Below are 23,806 nucleotides of genomic sequence, written 5' to 3'. Positions count from 1 at the left end.
TGTAGGATAATGTGCCAATCAGAGATGTACTGCTTACATGCTTGTAAGCCACTCCCTCATGTACATCTGTCATGCCCCTGTGAGAGACCCCCAGTACAGTCATCCCACTCAAAGTCTTCTTGTAGAGAAGATGAAAAACACAATGAAACACAAAATTCACAACACTGTACAAGTCCACCGCAACATAGAAGACAGAGAGGGTGCGCATGTGTAAGTGTGGGCAGATCAAACATCCCTGGTGAAAATTCTACAGATACTGCACATCACCTGACTGAAAGCACTCCTAGACAGCTTTGTCCCACACAATATATCAATCTTGGGGGTGTGACACTACCTACACCCCCATGGAGACAGAGCACTATGGATAAGGCTAGGGGCCTTGTATCCCTGGGCTACACTTATTGTGTGGGTCCCTGTACACAACATCATAGAATGTATGTTCCCATCACATCTGAACGAATCCCTCAATGTCCAGGTCATTGACAATGTAAAGGCACACTCTCGCAAACTCTCCAATGTGCACATCTCAGAAGCTGGTGTAATAATGTTAATGTGTGCAATAACCAGTGTCACTAAACAGCACCTCCTATAAATAGCAGAGCTAGCATCTCCAGTGATACCGTCACATTATTCATAAGCTAGGGCCTGTTGTGACATCAAACATATATGAGTATGGATGTCTCAGGAAAATAAAACACACTTCTACTGCTAAAGCACTGTAATGGGCCTTCACACATCACCCACATGTAAAAGGAAAGTCAGGTAAATGGGATTCCCACAAATCACATTCATATACATTTAAAGGCCAAAATGTAATGAATCCCTGTAGATTTGGGTGACCCAAACCAGATGGACTCATGTAGGGCCACACTCCATATTGCACTTTCTTTAATGTCTCTATATGCACTGGATCTGTGGCATGAGGTATATCAAAGACAACCAATATTGATACAAAGTCGCATACACATGTGACTAATGAGTAAGTGCAAGTCCTGAAAGAAAACACTACAGCAACAGCAGTTGTCACACATCTAATAAAAGTATGTGGAAAGAACACATAATGAAAAAGGGTACATGTGCATCCTAAGGACCAAATAGGTATGACAATACAACATCCCTTATGTGTGTGAAAAAAAAAACTACTTTAAACCCTTTAAAACTTATCCACCCTACATCTCAGGTCAAGCTGCAATATCTACCATAGTAGATCCCACCTAATGCAATGACAACCCCTAATTAGAATTCATTCCACATATACTTTCATTGAACATTTTCCCTCGCCGTCTGTAACACCATTACTTGTCCTATGGTCCTATGGTCTGACGATACTTACCACTTCTAATGGGACAGTTATCATGGTCAAACAAACACAACTGTAGTCGCACATCCCAAATTAGCCAATAACAACAAGTAGCATCAGTAGCAATGGGCGGACAAAGGTTTCTAAACAAAGGAAATTGTTTATTATGGAATCCACTTTGTGATCCAAAAACAAAGGCCTGTAGCCAGTCCATAATCCTGGATGTGGTCATGCACACAGCTGTGCCACCTAATTTGCCAACCAGAACACTGCCAGGGAAACATCCCCAGGAAGGGGCCTCTAGTGGCGAGTCCAGGCACCTGAATGATATAATTTGGGTGGGCTGAGGTTGGAATCGGAAGGGCTAGTTTGATACCTGGGAAGGCTGGGCTCAGGATTTGGAGGAGGTTGAGTGGTCTGTGGGAGGGCTGGGCTCAGGTTTGGGAGGACTGGTTTTGACCATATGAGCTGTATGTGGGCAGGAAGCCGGCGAGGAAAATGGCAACCTGGCTCTGAAGCTCCGTTGAGCTTTCCAGACCACTGGCATATTCCTGCACTCAACGCTGATTCGGGGCCCAGAATTTTGGAGCACAATGCGGCGGAGGATTCGCTGACCTCACTGAGCCAACAACTATTCCATTTGGTGCCCGCAATCAAGATCGGCGGCGATGAGCAACTGCAGAGACACGCCATTGCCCGAGTTTCGTGCCTGGCCTCACTCCAGACGAGCGCGCCGAAGAACTACTGGAAGGCAGGGATTTCGATGAGGCCTGAGACCAGCGTCGGCTGCTGACACTGTGAGACGCGCTACACTCCCGCCCGGCCCAAGCTCAAATCAGTCTTGACCCTGTGCCCCATGGGAACAGTCCAGCCCGAACTGCTAAGCCAGGTCCTCCCTGGACTGGAAACAAGGATCCAAGGACCGTTTTAGGGCTTTCAGCCCTCATCAGCCAGGATAGCTTGATTCCAGTGGTATGGAGAGCACGGGACTCACATCTGAGCATACCCGTCCCACTCAGGGTGACAAATGCAAAAACAACAGTTGATGGACAGAATGCAGAACAATGTCATACATTCACCCCAGTACAGAGATCTGGGCCTAAATCCATAGTTTTATTGCTCACCATGCCATTCCAATTTGGACCTAGCCATCTGCAAATCAGTCTTGACCCTGTGCCCCATGGGAACAGTCCAGACCAAACTGCCAAGCTAGGTCCTATCCTGGACTGGATACAAGCATCCTAAGACCGGTTTCGAGCTTTCAGCCCTCATCAGCCAGGAAAGCTTGATTCCAGTGGTATGGAGAGCACGGGACTCACGTCTGAGCATACCCGTCCCACTTGGGGTGACAAATGCAAAAACAACAGTTGATGGACAGAATGCAGAACAATGTCATACATTCACCCCAGTACAGAGATCTGGGCCTAAATCCATAGTTTTATTGCTCACCATGCCATTCCAATCTGGACCCAGCCATCTGCAAATCAGTCTTGACTCTGTGCCCCGTGGGAACAGTCCAGAACGAACTGCCAAGCTAGGTCCTATCCTGGACTGGATACAAGCATCCTAAGACCGGTTTCGAGCTTTTAGCCCTCATCAGCCAGGAAAGCTTGATTCCAGTGGCATGGAGAGCACGGGACTCACGTCTGAGCATACCCGTCCCACTTGGGGTGACAAATGCAAAAACAACAGTTGATGGACAGAATGCAAACAATGTCATACATTCACCCCTGTACAGAGATCTGGGCCTAAATCCATCTTTTTTTTTGCTCAACATGCCATTCCAGTTTGGACTCAGCCATATGCAAATCAGTCTTGACCCTGTGCCCCATGGGAACAGTCCAGCCCGAACTGCCAACCCAGGTCCTCCCTCGACTGGAAAAAAGTATACTAGGACCGGTTTCGGGCTTTCAGCCCTCATCAGCCTGGATAGCTTGATTCCAGTGACATGGAGAGCATGGGACTCACGTCTGAGCATACCCGTCCCACTCGGGGTGACAAATGCAAAAACAACAGTTGATGGAAAGAATGCAGAACAATGTCATACATTCACCCAAGTACAGAGATCTGGGCCTAAATCCATAGTTTTTTTGCTCACCATGCCATTCCAGTTTGGACCCAGCCAAATGCAAATCAGTCTTGACCCTGTGCCCGATGGGAACAGTCCAGACCGAACTGCCAAGCCAGGTCCTATCCTGGACTGGATACAAGCATCCTAAGACCGGTTTCGAGCTTTCAGCCCTCATCAGCCAGGATAGCTTGATTCCAGTTGCATGGAGAGCACAGGACTCACATCTGAGAATACCTGTCCCACTTGGGGTGACAAATGCAAAAACAACAGATGGACAGAATGCAGAACAATGTCATGCATTCACGCCAAATCATCTTGTGTGTTTTGCTGTTCACCCTATGTGGGAAGGGTAGGCCCAGACGTAGGTCCTGTGCTCACTACGCCGCTGGAGTCAAGCTATCCAGGCTGATGACAGCTGATAGCCAGAAACCGGTCTTAGGATGCTTGATTCCAGTCCAGGGAGGACCTGGCTTGGCAGTTCAGTCATGACTGATTTGCATATAGCCATGTCTGTACTGGGTTGGCGTGGTGCGCAAAATAACGATAGATTAAACCCAGATCTGTGACTGGGGGTGAATGTTTTGCCAATGTGCAACATTCCGTCCATCATCTTGTGTGTTTGGCTGACTTATCACCTGCGGCACACCCTGCTCAGCGGCAACAGGGTCCACTCATAACGAACATTGCCATTTTGAATTCATCTTCGCACATCAGTAGAGAGGGAGCTATTAGTGCAGGGCGCACCCGCTGAGGCCTGGGGGGTAACGGCAAAGCAGTTTTGACATGGCAAGGGCCACAAGGACCCAAAGCAAAGGACTTTGCCATTTGAAAAACTGGTTGAAACCGCTCCGCAACAGGACCCTGCCATGGCGGAATCTGTGCAACAAGGGGGCAGGAAGATACTCCCTCAGACACAGCAGCTTCCTTACTCCGTGAGATGCAAGCTGGCTTTAAGGCATTGGACAACCGCTTTGATCTACTCGATGAAACCATTTCGAATCTGGGCACCGAACTCCAAGTGCACGACAGGCGGCTCAATGTAGCTGAAGCATGCATCTCCGACATTGAGGATGGAACGGTGCAATACGCCAAGCGTCTCGAAAGGGTCGAGCGCATTTTAAAGGATGTGGCATTCAAAAATGACCTCGAAGCCCGCAGCCGCCGCAACAATCTACGCATTCTTGGCGTTCCGGAGTCAACCCCCACGGGCCGAATGGATCTATTTGTTGAGACTTTGTTAATCAAATTATTCGGCAAGGACACCTTCACTGCTGGTTTTCTAATTGAAAGGGCACACAGATCTCTAGGACCTCGCCCCAACCCAAGTCTTCCCCAAGGCCCTTCGTGGCGCGAGTAATGAACTTTCAGGACCGTGACGCTGCACTCTGCTTGGCTAGCGACAGAGGTGAAAGTGACTAGCAGGGCGCAAAACTGTCCTTCTACCCAGATCTTACGGCCATGGTACAGGACGCACAGCGTAAAATCAATGGGGTCAAAGCCGCCCTGAGGAACTTGGGGTTGTGGTATGGTATGTTATACCCTGCCAGGTTAAAGGTCGACGTGGATGATAGGGCTTGAATCTTCGAAAACCGAACAGAGGTGCAGGAGTTTTGCCGAGTCTACTAACAGAACAATCTTCCCTCTTACAGGGTGGGATCGGGCCCTCCCCCTCCACACGGCGGATTTGATGCAAGCGCCAAACTGTTTTCCAGTGCGGGCACGGGATGACTCAGCATCTAGTCTCATGTGAACTCAGGAATATCCTTGTTGATCTCCTTACATTGGCATTGCATTCAGCTGGTAGCTCACCAGGGCGTAACCCCACCACCCCCCATGGTGATCCTTTGAGAATGGTTTGGGTAACTCTGGGGTACTGTTCCTTGAGATTTTCATTTCGCTGTGAAACAATTTGGTACTTCACGTTATTTGTTTTGTTGGGATTGGCCGTACCCTGGATGGGGTTCGGCTGGGTCGTTCACTGCTATTAATAATTGTTTATAGTCTTCACAATACAGCTTTGAAGTTGCTATCCTGCATAAATGGCTTGATTTGGTAACATAGAGGGTTCCTCAAACCTCTCCCAATTGTCATGGAATGTACGGGGCCTTAATGATAAGAGAAAACGTAGACAGGTGCTCCATTATCAGTTACAACATAATGTAGATATCGCTCATTTACAAGAGACGCACCCCCAAAACTGACATGGCACACTTTGGCGCTAGCTGGGGTGCACACAGATATTTAGCAAATGGCACAGCCATTTTAATACATAAAAGAGTTCCCTTTCGCTTTTGCCCCATGTTTTAAGATGACTAAGGATGATACCTAGCGGTTTCTGGGACACTGCTGGGTAGGATGTTACATTGCTCTGTGTCTACGCCCCCAATATGGATGAGCCCAACTTCTTTCATTCCCTTCACACAAGACTCATGCAGATGCAGTCACAGATGTTAATTATAGGTAGGGATTTCAACCTATTATTTAACCCTGAAAAAGATTGCACCTCTAGGTCTTCAGATACTAAATCGCGAGCCCGCCGAGCACTGCATGAGCTCTGTGATCGGTTCATATTGTTGGATGTCTGGCGCAAAAATAATCCAAACACCACAGAATATACCCCCTATTCAGGCCAACACAACACCTGGACAAGGATTGATTATTGGTTACTTCCCCCGACATTTATGGTTGGTGCGCATCAGTTGGGACCCTTTCTAGGACTTACTCAGACCATTCCCCAGTGACGCTACAGCTTAAGATTCCTCGCCCAGAGGGCTTTGAATGTCAGTGGCGATTCCCTAGTCGCACTTTACATGATGAAGTGTTCAAAGAAGGAATACGGGAAGCCATAGAGGAATACTTTGCCATCAACACAGTCTCAGTGAACACGTGGGTGGTTTTGCGGGAGGGCTTTAAGGCTGTTATCAGGGGTACATGTATAGCAAAACATGCAGGAGTCCTCAGAGACCTAGGTAACACACTGATGCGCCTAGAGCTCGACCTCCAGGCATTAGATGAGGCCACCACAGGTCACCCACAACCCACTTACGATGGCAAGAGGCTGGTGCTACTGGAAGAATACCTGGTGCTACTGGAAGAATACAGGGAAACAGCCGACTTGGAAATTCTATTCTTAGGAAAGTATCAGACAGCCCAACAGTACGGCAAGGGTAAGAGGCCTGGCAGGGTTTTGGCCCATCTCCTATGCCCCCCATATCACAAAACTACATCACTGACATACTCTCCCCGGACACACACACATACACCTGCACGACGGACATACAGAACACATTTTTGGAATACTTCTCTGCCCTATATTCCACCACTATAGGGAGCGATTACACAGCCCAAGAAAGTTATCTAGACAAGATAGCCTTGGTATACCTTGAGAAATACATGCAGGATTTCTTGGTGGAACCAATCTCGGTTGCAGATGTAATATTGTTGACTATTGATACTATTCGTGGCTCATCGGCACCTGGGCTCGACGGATTTACCGGCGATTTCTACAAGGAATGCAAAGAGCTATTAACTCCGAAACTCATCGAGGTATATGCTGAGGCATTGGAGACCCAGATTTTACCCCCCACCTTCAGAGAGGCAGTCATTATTCTTCTTCCCAAACCTGGCAAAGTTCCACGCAATGTGGATCATATCGGCCGCTATCCAACCTAAATTTAGAAAATAAAATATTAGCTAAAGTTATTTCCAATCGGTTGTCTAAACTAATAGAATTCATCATCTCACCGGCACAATCCGGTTTTGTTCCACACCGCTCTACCTCGCTTAATCTTGGAATACTCTTTTCGGTCATTCACTGGATAAACCCAGACACTCCAGCAGTCGCCATATTTTTAGACACGGAGAAAGCCTTTAATTCCTTAGAATTGCCCTTCTTTGTCTCTGTGATGAGACGCATGGGCATGTCCTTTGGTTTCATTGCCACGACAACATTATTGTATAACAAGCCAACTGCCCAGTTGCGCCTTAACGGTACACTCTCAGGTCCCTTTCAGTTATCCCGAGGAACCAGACATGGCTGCCCACTGTCCCAATTATTATTCATTCAGGCCATGGACCCCTTCATACGTCACTTTCAGGAGCGGCACCTACACAGGGGCCTACAATTCAACACCGGCCCCCTCCTGGTTTCCCTGTATGCAGACAACACAATCCTCTATGTCAGACACGCTCATGATGATCTGCATGAACTGATCGGAGAAATCATTTGCTTCGGTCGCTTCTCGGGATTGGGCATCAATTAGCACAAATCCGTTATATTTCCTCTGACAGCCAGTACTCAATAGTGGGACTGCAAATTCCCTTTAGAATGGTGCACAGACTCAGTTAAATATTTAGGAATCCATATCCACTTAGACACCACCCAAATCTTAAGTCTGAATTATGGGCGTGCAGTTGACACACTCACAATTCAAATAGAGAAATGGCTGAGACTTCCCTTATCACTTGCAGGCCAAGCGTCGATTCTAAAAATGGTGGTACTTCCTCAATTCTTATATCTTTTTAATAATATACCTATTCCTTTTACCAATAGTTTTTTTCAAACATTGCGCACTCTATTATCCAGATTGATTTGGGGTGGGAAACCTGCGCGAGTCTGATGTGCTGTCCTCACGTTACCCTAGGAGAGAGGGGGATGTAATGTTCCAGATCTGCAGTTATACTATGTAGTGGTCCAATGTAGCTATGCCTATTCGTGGAACTACCCTGATGTTCAAATCCCATATCTACGGCCAGAGGCTGATCTCGTGCTGCCTGGATGGCTCTCGGCCATTCTACCCACGGGCTTCCCCAGAGATCCAGTGGATATCCAAACCGTTTCCTTCACGAGCTGGGCATAGAAGAAACTTTGCCGGGTCACAGGTACAGAAGTGCTTTACTCCTCAGCTTTGCCCATCGTAAATCCCCGTTTGATTCCAATCACTGGGGAGAGATAAAGGCGACCTTTATCCAGACTGCCACATTTTTTACTTAAAGGAAGACACCCATTTCCAAACAGGCACCATTATGGACAGGTTTGTCATAGGCCGCATCCGTTCCGCCCTACGCTCCACTTTCCCATCTTTCCTGATTGAGCCCACCTCCTACCCTCCTCTCACTATGGTGATTGAAAACGCAGACAACGTACATCTCACTTCAAAGCTCTATAAGGCATGAGCGGCACTTAAACCGGTTGATGTCAGCAAAATCCTCCTACACTTTAAATTCTTACGCCGCACATATTTCACCCCAGCATTGGCACTCAAGATCGACCACTCCAAGCCACACAACTGTCGTAAATGCTCTGCCCCTCAGGCCGATTTTGCACATCTCACCTGGACATGTCCGAAACTGCAACACTACTGGGAACACATTCATTACACGCTAGGGATAATGACCAATCTCTCTCTGACTCCCACCCCAGAGGTGACCCTGATGGGTTATACGGTGAACTTCCCTAAAAAGATTCAGCGGTTTGCATCACTAGGCCTACTGTTGGCGAAACGAGAATTGGCCATCCACTGGGGGCGTAAATCTGCCCCGACCGTCCAGAGTTGGCTGCATAGCCTAGCGTATTGTATTGTCAATAGTGAAATATACGCAAGTGTGATGCTTCGCTCATTCCGGCCCAAAGATATATGGGGCCCATACTGGTCATACATTGAGACGCTACGCAGAGACGCAGATTTGCAAGTAGAATAGGACATAGTCCTGGAAGGCTTTGGGTAGTTATGTTTCTGCAAATGATTCTGCTCTGTTGTATTATTGATATTACACAACATTACTATGTATGACTATTCAACATGCACGGACCATGAATACAGATGCTCATGAAGGGGAAGGGGGTTATCAACAGGGATCCTTCTCTTGCTTCCTTCGTTTTTACGCGTTTTAACGCGTCACACTGTGAATGTAACAGTCTCTTACTGCCTGGTAATTATCTCGAGGATTGCTAACTATGATAATCATTGATATGGATATGGTTTGACAATGTACACTGACGTATTGGTGAAAGACTGCATTTGCATAATGTTTTTATATTGGAAAAATGGAAAATAGAGTCTTAAAAAAAGGGTAGTGATGAGTATAGAGAGGGGGGAGCTGATATGTTTTTTGTGTGGCCTTGGAAGATCTGTTGTGGGGTGGGAAAGAGGTCCTTGGGATTTTCAGAGGGGGTGGGTGGCTTTCTGGATCAGTGGTCTTCATTTTTTTACGGTCTTGTTGTGTAGGGAGGGGTTTAGTAGGGGGACAGGTGATTTTGGGGTGGACTTGGAAGTAGAAGAGTAGGGTAGAGGTGGGAAAGAAGAGTTCTTTGGGAGACTGGGGAGGCAGTAGAGTAAGGGATTCGGTGTTGGAAGTAGAGGGTTGTGCAGATGTGCTATCTGGGTATGTGATGTCGGTAGTGGCTGTATCTGGTGGTATGGGTGTGGTGCCTGTGTGTGATCTCAGTAGTGGCTGTGTCTGGTGGTGTGGGTGTGTGATGTCTGTAGTGACTGTGTCTGGTGGTGTGGTGTCTGGGCGTGTGTCACTGGATGCAGTGGTGTGCCTAGTGAGTGGCTGTGTGCCTGTCTTTTTTCTTATATTTCTGTTGTTGTGTGCTGCATGTAGATGTTGAGGTGGATGCATGCTGATGTGTGAGTGTGTTTTGGGCAGGTATGGGAATAGGGATTGTGGATGTAGAAGAGGTAGGAGGTGCAGTGGAAAGCTGGAATTGGTGGATGGCTGCCATGAGTGTGGAAGCCAGAGCCCAAAAAGACCTCTGTAGGCCAGACATGTCATTGTGAATGCCTTCCAGGTACAACACCATCTGTATAAACAGGGGACTTTGCACCTGGATAGTATTCAGCACTGCAGTCAGACCCACAGAGATCTTCCTCAGGATATCAATTGCCTCTACACCCACAACGGCAGGGGAGGCCGGGCTAAGGTGCCTTTTGTAAAGGAGACTCCCCCCGTCTTAGGGGAGCAGACCCAGACAGCGGGATGGGGAGCAGTAGGGAGGGTGGAGATTGAACGGGGTGGCAGACATGGATGTTGGGTATGCAGGTCCAGGGGAGTCCACCACTACCAGGGAGTGGCCACTGTAGCTTGACTCTGATGATGAAGATGACAATGAGTTGACTGGCTTGTCCAAGGCACCCCCATGCCCCTCTGGCCCACTGGTTTCATCAGTGTCATTGCTGCAATGGGAATCAATGTGGCCAGTTGCTTCACAGCAGTCTCAGCCCTGTCTCTTTTGCTGATTTAGGTTGATGTTGAAATAATAGTAGAAAGAGGTTAATTGCGTGAACACACTGGGCAAACAAATCCTAACACAACACGTTACGGAATTGCACTGATCACAACATGTACAAGGATGGCTACAGTGGCTCCTACAATGGCATTAGAATGCAACATGATCTTTGCACTGTCACACATAATGGTATCATAACCACAGTCCACCCTCATGTGTGTAGCAGGGGATATCATCACCCTGTCAACTTAGCCCTTGTAGCTTACCATAGTTACCTGATGTCGTCAGATGGGATGTTAACTTGGAATGCATTACTACCTATCCACACAAGGCCCTGCAATCAGCAAATGGTCAGGTGTCCCTAATCCTAAACCAAAACTGTACACTGTTAAAGTCCTCTCGGTTGTATCCTCCATCCTGATCAGGTCTATACTGACTAAACTAGACAACTGACATCATGTAGTCCTGGCCCACATCACATGTGCTCTGGAAGGTGTCACCATGTAACAAAGCACACCATTGTGTCCTCCTGATGGCTACAGTAGTAGTGCAAAACTCAAAGGACATAGACCCTGTCATACAGTATTACATGAAGAGAGTTTCAATGGCAATAGGTGTTCCTAACAAATATCTACACACTGTATATTAAAGCAGGCAGAAAAACATTTAGCAACAAAAAAGAAAATTCTAGATATCACAATGCATTATAAATTCACATCTAAAAAATATATTGTTTAAAAGAAGATGTTTTATTTATTATTCTTCATATGTCATTAGACTGGGGCCTCCCTAATGGTTACAGTCTAAAAAGATAAAAAGAATGTGTCTCTATTGACTGAAACAAGTACAGAAAGTTAAAAAACAGTTGACGCGGCGTTTCGGTGTACAGTAGTTTCCACCTTCATCAGGATGTAACAATTTCTTATGTTATAATCTAAACACAAACATAAAAAACAATACATTTAGATTACTAGCATATGTTGTGAAACCTATCATTTAAGTTGCTAATGTTGTCACTTAAAATGCCTGTCTACTTTTCTTAATTTTAACCACCTTGTGTATCAAACTTTATTAAAAACAACTTTATCCGATCACAGAATTCATTTTTTCACTATTAAACAGAGATATAGTCTACATAGCTCAGGAATTTTTTTATTTTGTATTGTTATTATCGATTATTATCGAGCCATAAGCTTTTGCCCTCATTGACTAAGCTTAGGAATTTTGCGCTCTTTAAAATAAGAGTTACATTCCATACCTCATAATATTTAAAGGGTTATGTATCCTCAATTTCATAATTATGCTTCACTTAACCACCTTGAATTTGGCTGTTGAATTGGGCCTCTATAATAAACAAAATATTTTAAAAAAAATATTTAATAGAAGCCTAGGTAAATACTTATGTCCAATAGTCAACAAAAAAAGGATAATGTAGTACCTTCTGATTATGTGTAATAGCTCCCTCTTGCAGTTATACGTTGGAGCCACCGTCTTCTAGTGTCAGGGTTTGGATTAAAATTTCAATTTCAGCTATAAATAAAGGTAGAATCCCTTTATTAGACTATATATATTTTGTCACATTGGTTTACTAGTTTCTCACCTAATCTCTATCTGATTTACCGCATAAAAAATCGGCTTCAATATATAAATGGTACTTTCTGATTCCAATTGGTCATTAGATTATGTAGAGTCTCTTCCTCAATTAAGACCTCAGGTGCTGCAAGATAGAGATGAAAGTTTCGAGAACTTACTATTAAACGTGCTGCCATTGCAAGATATACTTTATTTCCTATTCTACCGCATTACCAATTGCATAATTTCAAACAAATGATTACTGCTGATACAGACAAACTTACCCAGTGTAAGGGTTGCTTCGTTTGTCTGGCCATAACAGGATATATATCTCATCATTGTGCCATGTTCCCGAATGTCATAAAGCGGACTGCTATTGGCACACTTAAATTTTCTAGCACCCATTCACTTTGGAGATAGCCCGACATGCTTGGTGTTAGAGCAGCCTCGTTTGTCTTTCATTATCATTCCGCTATCATATTTATTAAACTAGTGCTGTTACAATGTCGCGAGATAACCCAACCTTGGGGCTGTGACAGGATCGTAACTAGATTTTCTATTTATATAGTTTTCTGCAGTGTACTTAAAGAGTCTCACATATTGAGAATCCTCAATTGCATTTACATTCACTAAAAGCGGTTCTACGCATCTTTACGCAGTACTTCAAAAGCGTTCATTGGCATGCTGTTTATAAGCGTGCCGATTACGAATTTTAAATCCCAGGATTGTACTGTTTAGTTGCCTAGTGCTGTTTACAATCGCGCCGGGATGTGAATTTTAAAACCGCAGTACTAACCTATTAAGTATCCTGGTGCCTACCTCGTGTATCTGTAGCGGCCTCCCTGCTCCAACGTATTATTACAGAAGTTTGCAAGAGAACTACTCCCGGAGATTCACTCTATTTATTTAACTCTCGTCGAGTATACCCCGGAAGTTTTTAAACTACTTTGCCGTCAACAATATTTCTTCAGTATTCATTAATTGTTATCAAACGCTTGATATTTTAATAGTGCATCTGCCTATTTGCCCTTACTTCGTAGTAAGTAGCTTGAATGAAATGTCCCTAAATATTCCACTGCGAGTGTCTGGAGTGGTTACTCAATCTTGTAAAAGTGGCGGCCATCTTGGAATGGGTTACGAATTTGGTAATGCTACTTTTGCTAATTTCTTTATATATATAACGAATTACATGTATTTCATATAATGTGATTCACGGACCCATTCAAAGTGTTCTATATATTTCTTGGACTCCTACCTAGAATCAGAAGGCAAAACAGAAAAAGAAATGTATAAAAACTTTTCAAGAAATTATACAGAGATTTTGAAACTCATAACACAATCTAGACCAGGCTACATAGCTACATGTCACTAGAAAGGAGATATGATACGTTGGATTGTTAAATATATATTTTGACATTATCGTGCTATCATTTTTAGCCTTAAGAGTATATTCTACTCATTATATTGTCCATTCAATTGTTCTATACAATGGTAAAGTTCCAACATTTTCTGTAAAACAATACCATGTTGTATGCAAGCCTAATTAATTACACATCACGCAGTGCAATGTTGTCTATTAGTCATTTCTAATATTTGGCTAGTTGCACAGTCCTATCTTTATAACTTACGAAATTAGGAGCACATTAAGCATGGGCGGATTTTGCGAATTGGCAGTACGCGAACTTGCATATTTACGGATTCGCAATCCGCAAAATCCGCGAACTCTCGCGAATTTGCGGATTTTTTTTTGTGTTCGCAAGGGTTTCTGCCAGTTCGCGAGGGTTGTGTACCAGTTCGCAATTGCGAACTTACTTGTCGGCTCGCAACGGCCGCGACTATGTTGTTTCTACGTCTGGTTCATCATCACAGGTTCACAGCACCCTCTGTTTCACATCTGCCACCCTCTGGTACACCCATGCCACCCTCTGGTACATCACTGCCACCCTCTGGTTGGTTTATCACTGTAGATTATGGGGGTGAAAAAAAGCAAGCACACCTGCCCTGCTTCAACTGACATGAATTAATTTGGGGTTGATTAATGTGTCACTGAATTTAAACTTCCAGTCTGGCTGGCAACTGCTTCCTTATCTGTAATTTGCTTTCTGTTGCAGTGCAATTTTTTTTCACAGGACCTTTGTGGCCTACTTGTAGCTATTCTATGAGCCTGCTGTGAGGGTCAGAGCAGGGTCATAGAATAGTTGCAAGTAGGCAACTGAACTCTGAAGGGGCCCCTCAGGAAGCACTACAGGGAATGGTTACTAATGATAAGATTGAACTTTTGCACCTGCTGCGTGCTTTCAGTTTTGCAAAAATCCAAGTATCCAGCAGCATCCACAAAAAGTAATCCTTCCAGGTCAAGATCCAAATCAAAGTGACCAGCACATGAAGAAAGCACTGGGGGGAGCCTGCTGGACAGGAACAGGAAGTTGGAGACTGTGGGGTACTTCCTTCCTCCCACCCCCCACCCCAAAAATGGACTCCTTGCAAAGAAAAAGTGCAGGCAAATGTCAACCTGAGGAGTTATTCTGATAAAAATCATAATTTTCAAGGTTTATGCTGCCTGCTGGTGGATTTCTTGTGCGAAATTGCAAATTTTACAATCTCGCAATTGCGAGATTGTCTCTGCCCGCCGCATCTACGTGTTCGCAAGTGTTTACTCCCGCAAAATTGTATAGTATTCTAGTTGGCAAGTGCGACCAAGCAAAAAATCCGCTTCGCATGGATTTTACGAATTTTCGGCAAGTTCGCGAGAGTTTGCGGATTGCGAATTTGCCGAAAATCCGCAAAATCCGCGAGTGGAACGCATTTTACGCTCATGCTTAGAGCACATTAGGATGGCGGACGGACCTTCGTCCATCCGCCACCCCAGAGGAGGAGGGACCGTCCGCAGGGGCAGCGGCGGTCCCTCCGTGCCAATTAGGATGTGACCGCCACCCTGGCAGTCAAATCCTGTATTTTTAACATTGCGGCGGGTGCTGCTTGAAGCATCACACGCCGTAATGTTAAAAAAACATGTTTTCCTTTGCGTGTACGAAGCTGCAGGCACCGCGTGGTGCGTGCCGCTTCGTGCACGCAAAGGCAGGGGGTACCATAGGTACCCCCCATGTACACCCCCCACCCTCCCTTCACCCCTGGGGGCCCGCAACGGGCCCCCAAAGAAAAGTCCGTATGCCTTTGCACGGCGGAAATGCCGCTGTGTAAAGGCATAGCACCACTGACATCCTAATATGGCTGGCGGTGTCTGAAAGACACCGCCAGCCATGTTAGAGCTTTTCCGCCGCGGACGGAAGGTGACCGCGGCGGAAAAGCGGCGGACGGAAAAAAGATCCCCCAGCCATCCTAATCTGGCGGGGGGTCTTTTTTCAGTCCGCAGCGGTTAATCCGCATCCTCCGGGCAGGCGATGGCTTCCGCCGGCCCATAGGATGCGGATTAACCGCAATCCTAATGTGCCCCTAAGTTACGTCATTAATTCTTAAGACAATGTTTTCTTAACGATTACTGAAATTGACAAAATATCTTAAAACCAGTTCTTTTACAGGTAAACGTAACAATTACAATGTACATCTACTCTTTGTCTCCTTTCCATTTTTTACAAGACATTCAAAATAATATCTCTAGCGTTTTGTATCGTTTATTTATACAGTTATCAAACCACAGCCTCCTAAGTGGAACATTGGGTGTCTAACAACCACACAATAGATGAGCTTAAGTGGTGTGGCATTGAAGTAATGGAACGAAGCATTAGAGGAGGTAACAGTTTTGTCGTGAGAAACAGTTTTATATGTCTTACTTTAATACGTATAAAAATGGATTCAACAAGAAAGAAGAATGGGAGAGGTTAATCCAATAAATCATAAAGTACTAGTATGCCCACGCATAGGTTTGATAACTGCATAAATAAACAAACTTCCGGAATAATGCATTGGAGCAGGGAGGCCGCTACAGATACACGAGGTAAGCACCAGGATACTTAATAGGATAGTACTGCGGTTTTAAAATTTGCAACCCGGCGCGATTGTAAATAGCACTAGGCAACTAAACAGTACAATTCTGTGATTTAAGATTCGTAATCTGCACGCTTACAAACAGCATGCCAATGAACGCTTTTGAAGTACTGCGTAAAGATGCGTAGAACCGCCTTTAGTGAATGTAAATGCAATTGAGGATTCTCAATATGTGAGACTCTTTCAGTACACTGCAGAAAACTATATAAATAGAAAATCTAGTTACGATCCTGTCACAGCCCCAAGGTTGGGTTATCTCGCGACATTGTAACAGCACTAGTATAATAAATATGATAGCGGAATGATAATGAAAGACAAACGAGGCTGCTCCAACAAAGAGCATGTCGGGCTATCTCCAAAGTGAATGAGTGCTAAAAAATGTAAGTGTGCCAATAGCGGTCCGCTTTATGACACATTCGGGAACACTGCACAATGATGAGATATATATCCTGTTATGGCTAGACAAACGAAGCAACCCTTACACCGGGTATGTTTGTCTGTATCAGCTGTAATCATTTGTTTGAAATTATGCAATTGGTAATGCGGTAGAATAGGAAATAATATATCTTGCGATGGCGGCACGTTTAATAATTAGTAAGTTCTCGAAACTTTCAACTCTATCTTGCAGCATCTGAGGTCTTAATTGAGGAAAAGACTCTACATAATCTGATGACCAATTGGAATCAGAAAGTACCATTTATATATTGTAGCCGATTTGTTATGCGATAAGTCAGATAGAGATTAGGTGAGAAACTAGTAAACCAATGTGACAAAATAGATATAGTCTAATAAAGGGATTCTACCTTTATTTATAGCTGAAATTGAAATTTTAATCCAAACCCTGACACTACAAGACGGTGGCTCCAACGTATAACTGCAAGAGGGAGCTATTACACATAATCAGAAGGTACTACATTATCCTTTTTTTGTTGACTATTGGAAATAAGTATTTACCTAGGTTTCTATTAAATATTTTTTATTAAATATTTTGTTTATTATAGAGGCCGAATTCAACAGCCAAATTCAAGGCGGTTAAGTGAAGCATAATTATGAAATTGAGGATACATAACCCTTTAAATATAATAAGGTATGGAATGTAACTCTTATTGTAAAAAGCGCAAAATTCCTAAGCTTAGTCAATGAGGGCAAATTCTTAAGGCTCGATAATAATCGATAATAACAATAAAAAATAATAAATTCCAGAGCTATGTAGACTATATATCTGTTTAATAGTGAAAACCTGAAATCTGTGATGGGATAAAGTTGTTTTGAATAAAGTTTGATACACAAGGTGGTTAAAATTAAGAAAAGTAGACAGGCATTTTAAGTGACAACATTAGCAACTTAATTGATAGGTTTCACAACATATGCTAGTAATCTAAATGTATTGTTTTTTTATGTTTGTGTTTAGATTTTAACATAAGAAATTGTTATGTCCTGATGAAGGTGGAAACTACTGTGCACCGAAACGCCACGTCGACTGTTTTTTAACTTTCTGTACTTGTCTCAGTCAATAGAGACACGTTCTTTTTATCTTTTTAGACTGTAACCATTAGGGAGGCCCCAGGCTAATGACATATGAAGAATAATAAATAAAACATAAAAACATCTTCTTTTAACCTAGATTTTTCTTAGATGTGATTTTATAATGCATTGTGATATCTAGAATTTTCTTTTTGTTGCTAAATGTTTTTCTGCCTGCTTTAATATACAGTGTGTAGATATTTGTTAGGAACACCTATTGCCATTGAAACTCTCTTCATGTAATACTGTGTGACAGGGTCTATGTCATTTGAGTTTTGCATACACCCCCTCCCTGTAAAGCCTATAGGGGTACCTTCCTTCTCTTTTTTTTTGCACAGTAGTAGTGCAGCACTGGGCAGACACCTGAGCAGTCTGGAGAAATTACAAAATTCCAACTGTCCAAGATATCACTGTTACCAATGCGTTGACTACATTCCAAGAATATGGTCACAGTGAAAGGGCTGGCACTGGAAGTCCTGGCATCATGTGGCAGTGTGTATGGGATGACATCAGCATGCCGTTGTGCATACTGTATGATTGCACATCATTACACAGCACTTAATGTACTTCAGAAGTGCACTGCTGATGTAATCAACTATCTGCAGTGTACATGTTTCACATGAGCAATGTACCTGTATATTGATTGCATCACTCACATGACAGTAAAATCCAGACATGTGGGACTAAGGGGACAGTCCTAAGGGAATGATACAGTGACAACATGGGTGCATAGAGAGAAGTTTCAGGTCTGGGGCTTTCACCATACACCATACCAAATGTATTAATAATAGGTGCATGTAGGCCAACTCGTAGTCCTTAGACGCTGATTCAAGCCACAGCTGAAAATTAGCAGAGGTACATGGAGAGTACTATGTGCATCTGTTCCATTGGCAGAGAGCCTCTGCTACAAGGTGGGCCATGTACCATACAGGGCACAAATAATTGACAGTGGGCCAGATGTACGACCCTAAATTGAATGCGCAAATGGGTTAGCGACCTGTTTGCGCATGCAAAAACTAATAGGGCCATGTATAATTCCTATTTAGCAAGTCACAATCTATTTGCGACTCTCTAAATAGGAATTGCGTCTTGCTATCAGGAAGGGGCGTTTCAAGGGCATCCCTTCCTAATAGCGACTCTCTACCCCATGTATGAATGTTTTGCGACAGCAATTGCGTTTGGAAAACACTCACAATTTACCTCCCTCTTCAAGAAGGTGGTAATGCATTTGCAAAGGCGAAGGGGTTCCCAGGAAACCCCTTCCCCTTTGCAAATGCAGGGGAATATATTTTTTAGCGGCAGGCAGTGGTCCCATGGACCACTACCTGCCTATAAAAAAATGAACCGCGACGGTCGCATTTACCAAATTTAGTGTTCGGCTGTGTATTCTGTGGATGAATCTGCCTACCGCATTGTTCAAATTAGCCGGCGATTGGCAAATAAGCATGTGCCATAAGCAAGGTCAGACATCCACATAGGTGGTCATCTGTGTAGAAGGCCACATCCCTTGAACTGTGACGGTTGTGACCACTGTGGATGAAGTCGCCTAGTGCGTGGTTTGAATCCGCTGGTGGTCAGCAATCCTGCATGTTTATTGGTGTGGTCAGGCATCCACCAGGTCAGTGTTGAAAACCACATTGTAAAGCAATCTGCTAAATGTGTTTCTGCCGCTACATGTATGATGGAACATGTCACCTGATGAATGATGACACTCCTCTGCCTATACCATTACTCACATGTCAGTGTTGTACATCACTGTGCATGAACACATGATAACTACGGTACAGTGTAGACTGGCATTGAAAGTACTAATGTGTGCAATGCAGACTCCATAATATGACGATGTCCACCTTAAAAATGTGTGTATGAAGTGCACAGTGCCGTTACAGACACATGTGCCGTCCAGTTAGGAGAATATAGGTGGAACTTGTAATGATGGCAATGTATCAGATTAATCCTAGTGACTGCTGTCTATATCAGGTAAGTCAATGTCATTCTCTAGGCTGTTTTCCACCAGGAATGGGCGGCTCTCTCACAACAGTGGCCAATGGGGGATATGCATCATCCAGATAATTTTCATGCATCTCTTCCACTTTCTGCATACAAGAAGTTGCTATGTATGCTTTTGTCTTTTATACAATTAAGATGTGTAATGCTGTGTTCTGCTCACGGTTGCAGTACTGTTTGTTCACATGGTTTTTGGATGTGTCTTGGTATATATTGGTGTTGACATTGTGACCAATAACCATATGTGTCTAGATTCCACACATATGTACCCTGGCAGAGGTAGAAGACGACAGCCATCAGTATTCCGGCCATTTCCAGACCAACAAACTATGGAAGAGACATCATCAGGAAGTTTAGTCTCAATAGGCAGACAGTACAAGATCTATGAGACCAGTTGGAGCCTTACTTACATTCTCGAAGGACCTATCCCACATCTCTGATACCAATGGTGAAACTCATGGTAACTCTGCATTTTCTGGCCACAGGTTCCTTTCATAACACTATGGATATATCTGGTGGAATTTCACAACCTATGTTCAGTGTGGTGCTATGTGATGTGCTTTTAGCACTGATAAGGCACATGGACAGCTACATTTAGTTCCCCAGACGTGACAATTAGCCAATGTGAAGGGTGACTTTTATGGATTAGGTCGAATCACACACTCTGCATTTTCTGGCCACAGGTTCCTTTCATAACACTATGGATATATCTGGTGGAATTTCACAACCTATGTTCAGTGTGGTGCTATGTGATGTGCTTTTAGCACTGATAAGGCACATGGACAGCTACATTTAGTTCCCCAGACGTGACAATTAGCCAATGTGAAGGGTGACTTTTATGGATTAGGTCGAATCACACATGTTGTTGGAGTAATTGATGGCACACATATTGCCTTAATACCACCGCTGTTAGAAATGGGATTTCTGGTTGGCTAAGGTTTGCACCAAAGCCAGGCAGAAACCACCACTCTAGTCAGGATAAGGGAGTTACACTCCTAAAATAACCCCTGCTTACCCCCTGGGTAGCTTGGCACAAGCAGTTAGGCTTATCTTAGAGGCAGTGTATAAAGCATTTGCACATAACCAACAGTAATACAATGTAAGTACTACAAAAGGACACCACACCAGTTTAGAAAAATAGCCAATACTTTTATATACTTAAACAATACCAAATACGATAAAAATCCACAGTACAGTACTTTAAAAACAGATGCGTTGCAAGATGTCTTTAAATTGCAAAGATACGGTGAAAAGACAGTTCCTTGATGTCGATAGCTCCCTCCGGGGCTATCACAGCGTCGTGAACAAACAAATCCAAACAGTTCTGCTGACCGCGGCATTGTGGGTCAACTACAGTGTTGGGAAGACCCGCAAACAGTACCTTTCAGAAATGCATGGCGTCAATGACCTCTCGATGAGCTTCTGAAAACACGGCGTCCGCAGGCGTCGGATCCGAAGGTCGGTGCAGGAGTCGTCGGGGTCCTCGATGTCACACATGTTACAGGTCGATCTCCTCTCTGATGGAGTCAGGAGCGCTGGCATTGGCAGGCGTCGGGTGCAGCAGTGCAAAGTGCAGCGGTGCGGCGTGCGGAGCCCTCAGGTTGCAGTGCGAGCCGCGGCTCAGTGGCGGCATCGAAAGGCGTCTTCGGTGAGACCAAGTTTGCGAAGTGAGATGAAGGTGGTGCTGGTCACGGTGCAGCAGCGACGTCGTCGTTTCTGAAGCACTGTCTTCGGCTGATGAACTGGAGTCGATGGCACCAGCAGGCTAAGGCTGCGGTGCAGGAGGAGGGCGGTGCGTTGTGTAAATTTACGCGCATTGAGTCCGGCGTGGAGCGTCGTCGTCGGGGGTATCCAAGGCGTCGTCGCGATGCGGTGCGGAGTGCAGGGCCCACAGGTTGCGGTGCGAGCAGCGGCTCGGTGGCGGTGTCAGCAGGCGTCATCGGTGAGACCTGGGTCGTGGTACGGTGCCCTCTGCAGTGCCTTCAGGACACGGAGTCAGCGGCTTCGTCGACGGCATCTGGCTTGACGTTTTTGCTAATCCTGAGACTTCTTGAACAGAGGGCAAGCTCTACCTCAAGCCCTTGGAGACACTCACAAAAGTGGATTGCAGAAAGTTCAGTCCTTTCACTGCCCACGACAGAAGCAGCCACTGCAGGCCAACACAGCAAAGCACACAGCAAAATGGTAGTTCCTCCTCACAGCTTCTCTGGCTCTTCTTCTTGGCAGTCTTCTTGATCCCAAAAGAGTTCTCTGAAGTCTTTTCTATCCCTGAGACTTCCAACAGGAGGCAAGCTCTACTTCAAGCCCTTGGAGAAAATTCTAACAGCAAGATGATGAAAGCACAATCCAGTCCTTTCCCTTCCCAAGACAGATGCAACCACTGCAGGCCAACCCCTCAACATGCAGCATGCAACATGCAGCACTCCTCCAGCTTTCCCAGTCCTTCTTCCTGGCAGGTTCCTTAGTTCAGAAGTAATCTAAATATCTGGGGTCTGGGCCCCAATATTTATACCAGCAAATCCTTTGTCCTCCGAAGGCAGAGGGTACTGTACCTAGTTCAAACCAGTTCTGGGTGCATTCTGCCAGTGTGCACCTTCTTCCTTTGTCAGTGTGGGTCAGGGTCATCAGACGCACCGCAAGAGGTGGAGCCAGCATTGTGGAAGGCGAGCTCAGCCCTATTCAGACCCAGGTGCAACTCCTCCCATAATCCAATCATGGAAATACCAATCCATAACACAGTTTACACAGAGAGCATAGGCACTTTAGCACTGATTAGCAGTGGTAAAGTGCCCAGAGTCCTAAAACCAACACATACAAGTCAGGCAAAAATAGAAGGAAAAAGCTAAAAGTTGAGGGGTAATCATGCAAAAAGGGCCATTTCCAACAACCTCAAGTCAGAGAACAGTTCCATAGGAGCAGGAAGCACTTCCATTCTTTCAAAGTGTAAGTGGTATGTTTAAAGGCTTTCTACATCTCATACATCTGTCCAGAATCCCAGGATCTGCCCATGACTCCTTCATTATATTGAGCAGCACCATACCAGAGTTGATGTCACAACTACTACCCGAGAGGGCCTGGCTTGTTTGCGAGTATGTGTGATATCTGGATGCATTTTCGGCAAATGCATGACTCATTATTGCACATTTGTGCGTCTTCCATCTAGGAGATTCAGGGGCATATTATCAAGGGCGTTTATCTCCGCTTTTTTGGCTTTAAAAGCCAAGAAAACGGAGATAAAATTATCTCCCTATTACCTAGCTGTCGCTAACACCAGTTAGCGACAGCTAGTAGGAGATAGCGACCATCTTGGGCCCCACTTTGCATGTCAGTGATATTTATCACTAATGAAATGCAAAGTGGGCGTGCTAAGATGTTAGCGACTGGAAACAGTCGCTAACATCGCTATCTCCTATTACCAACTTATAGAGATATTCACGCTAAGCGCGAATATCTCCAAAAGCTAACACCTGCCCTGAGCAGTTCTTAGCCATGTTATCCAATGGGAGGTGGATAACATGGCTAAGAGCATTAGCTCGGTAATGCATGAATATCGCTGACTTTTCAGCGATATTCATGCATTGCGGCCGATTTTTATTGCATTTGCAATAAACCTTGGTAATACCAAGGTTTATTTGCGCTAAAAATCGCCGCAGCTCAGCGGTAAAAATTTTTCTCTAACCAAGCAATAGCGATAATTATCGCTATTGCTTGGTAATATGCCCCTCAGTGTATTCCTGCTGCCCATGGTTGTTGACACTACTAAGGAATCCGACAATGCCAGAAGGAGTTCACTTCAATGAGGCCCGTGATAGAACATGGCAGGAGGCTTTTGGGCTCCTGAAGGCCGGATTCAGATGCCTGAACAAGACTGAGGGAGCCCTCTTCTACTCACCTGAGAAAGTGTGTCAGTTTACTGTAGCCTGCTGCATGCTCTACAGCCTCTCACTTTCAGCACCAAGCACCTGAACTCTAGTTTCCACAGAAGCCGAAGAACTATTCCTCAATCCGCAACTCCACTGCCAGAAAACTAGGAATCTCTCACTCACAGTAAAGAGGGGTAAAGGAGATGTGGTAAATAAAATATTACCCTGGCATA

The sequence above is a fragment of the Lissotriton helveticus genome, chromosome 1_1 (assembly GCF_964261635.1).
Source record: "Lissotriton helveticus chromosome 1_1, aLisHel1.1, whole genome shotgun sequence".
Classification (NCBI taxonomy): Eukaryota; Metazoa; Chordata; class Amphibia; order Caudata; family Salamandridae; genus Lissotriton; species Lissotriton helveticus.
Note: the sequence above shows the minus strand (reverse complement) of the source record.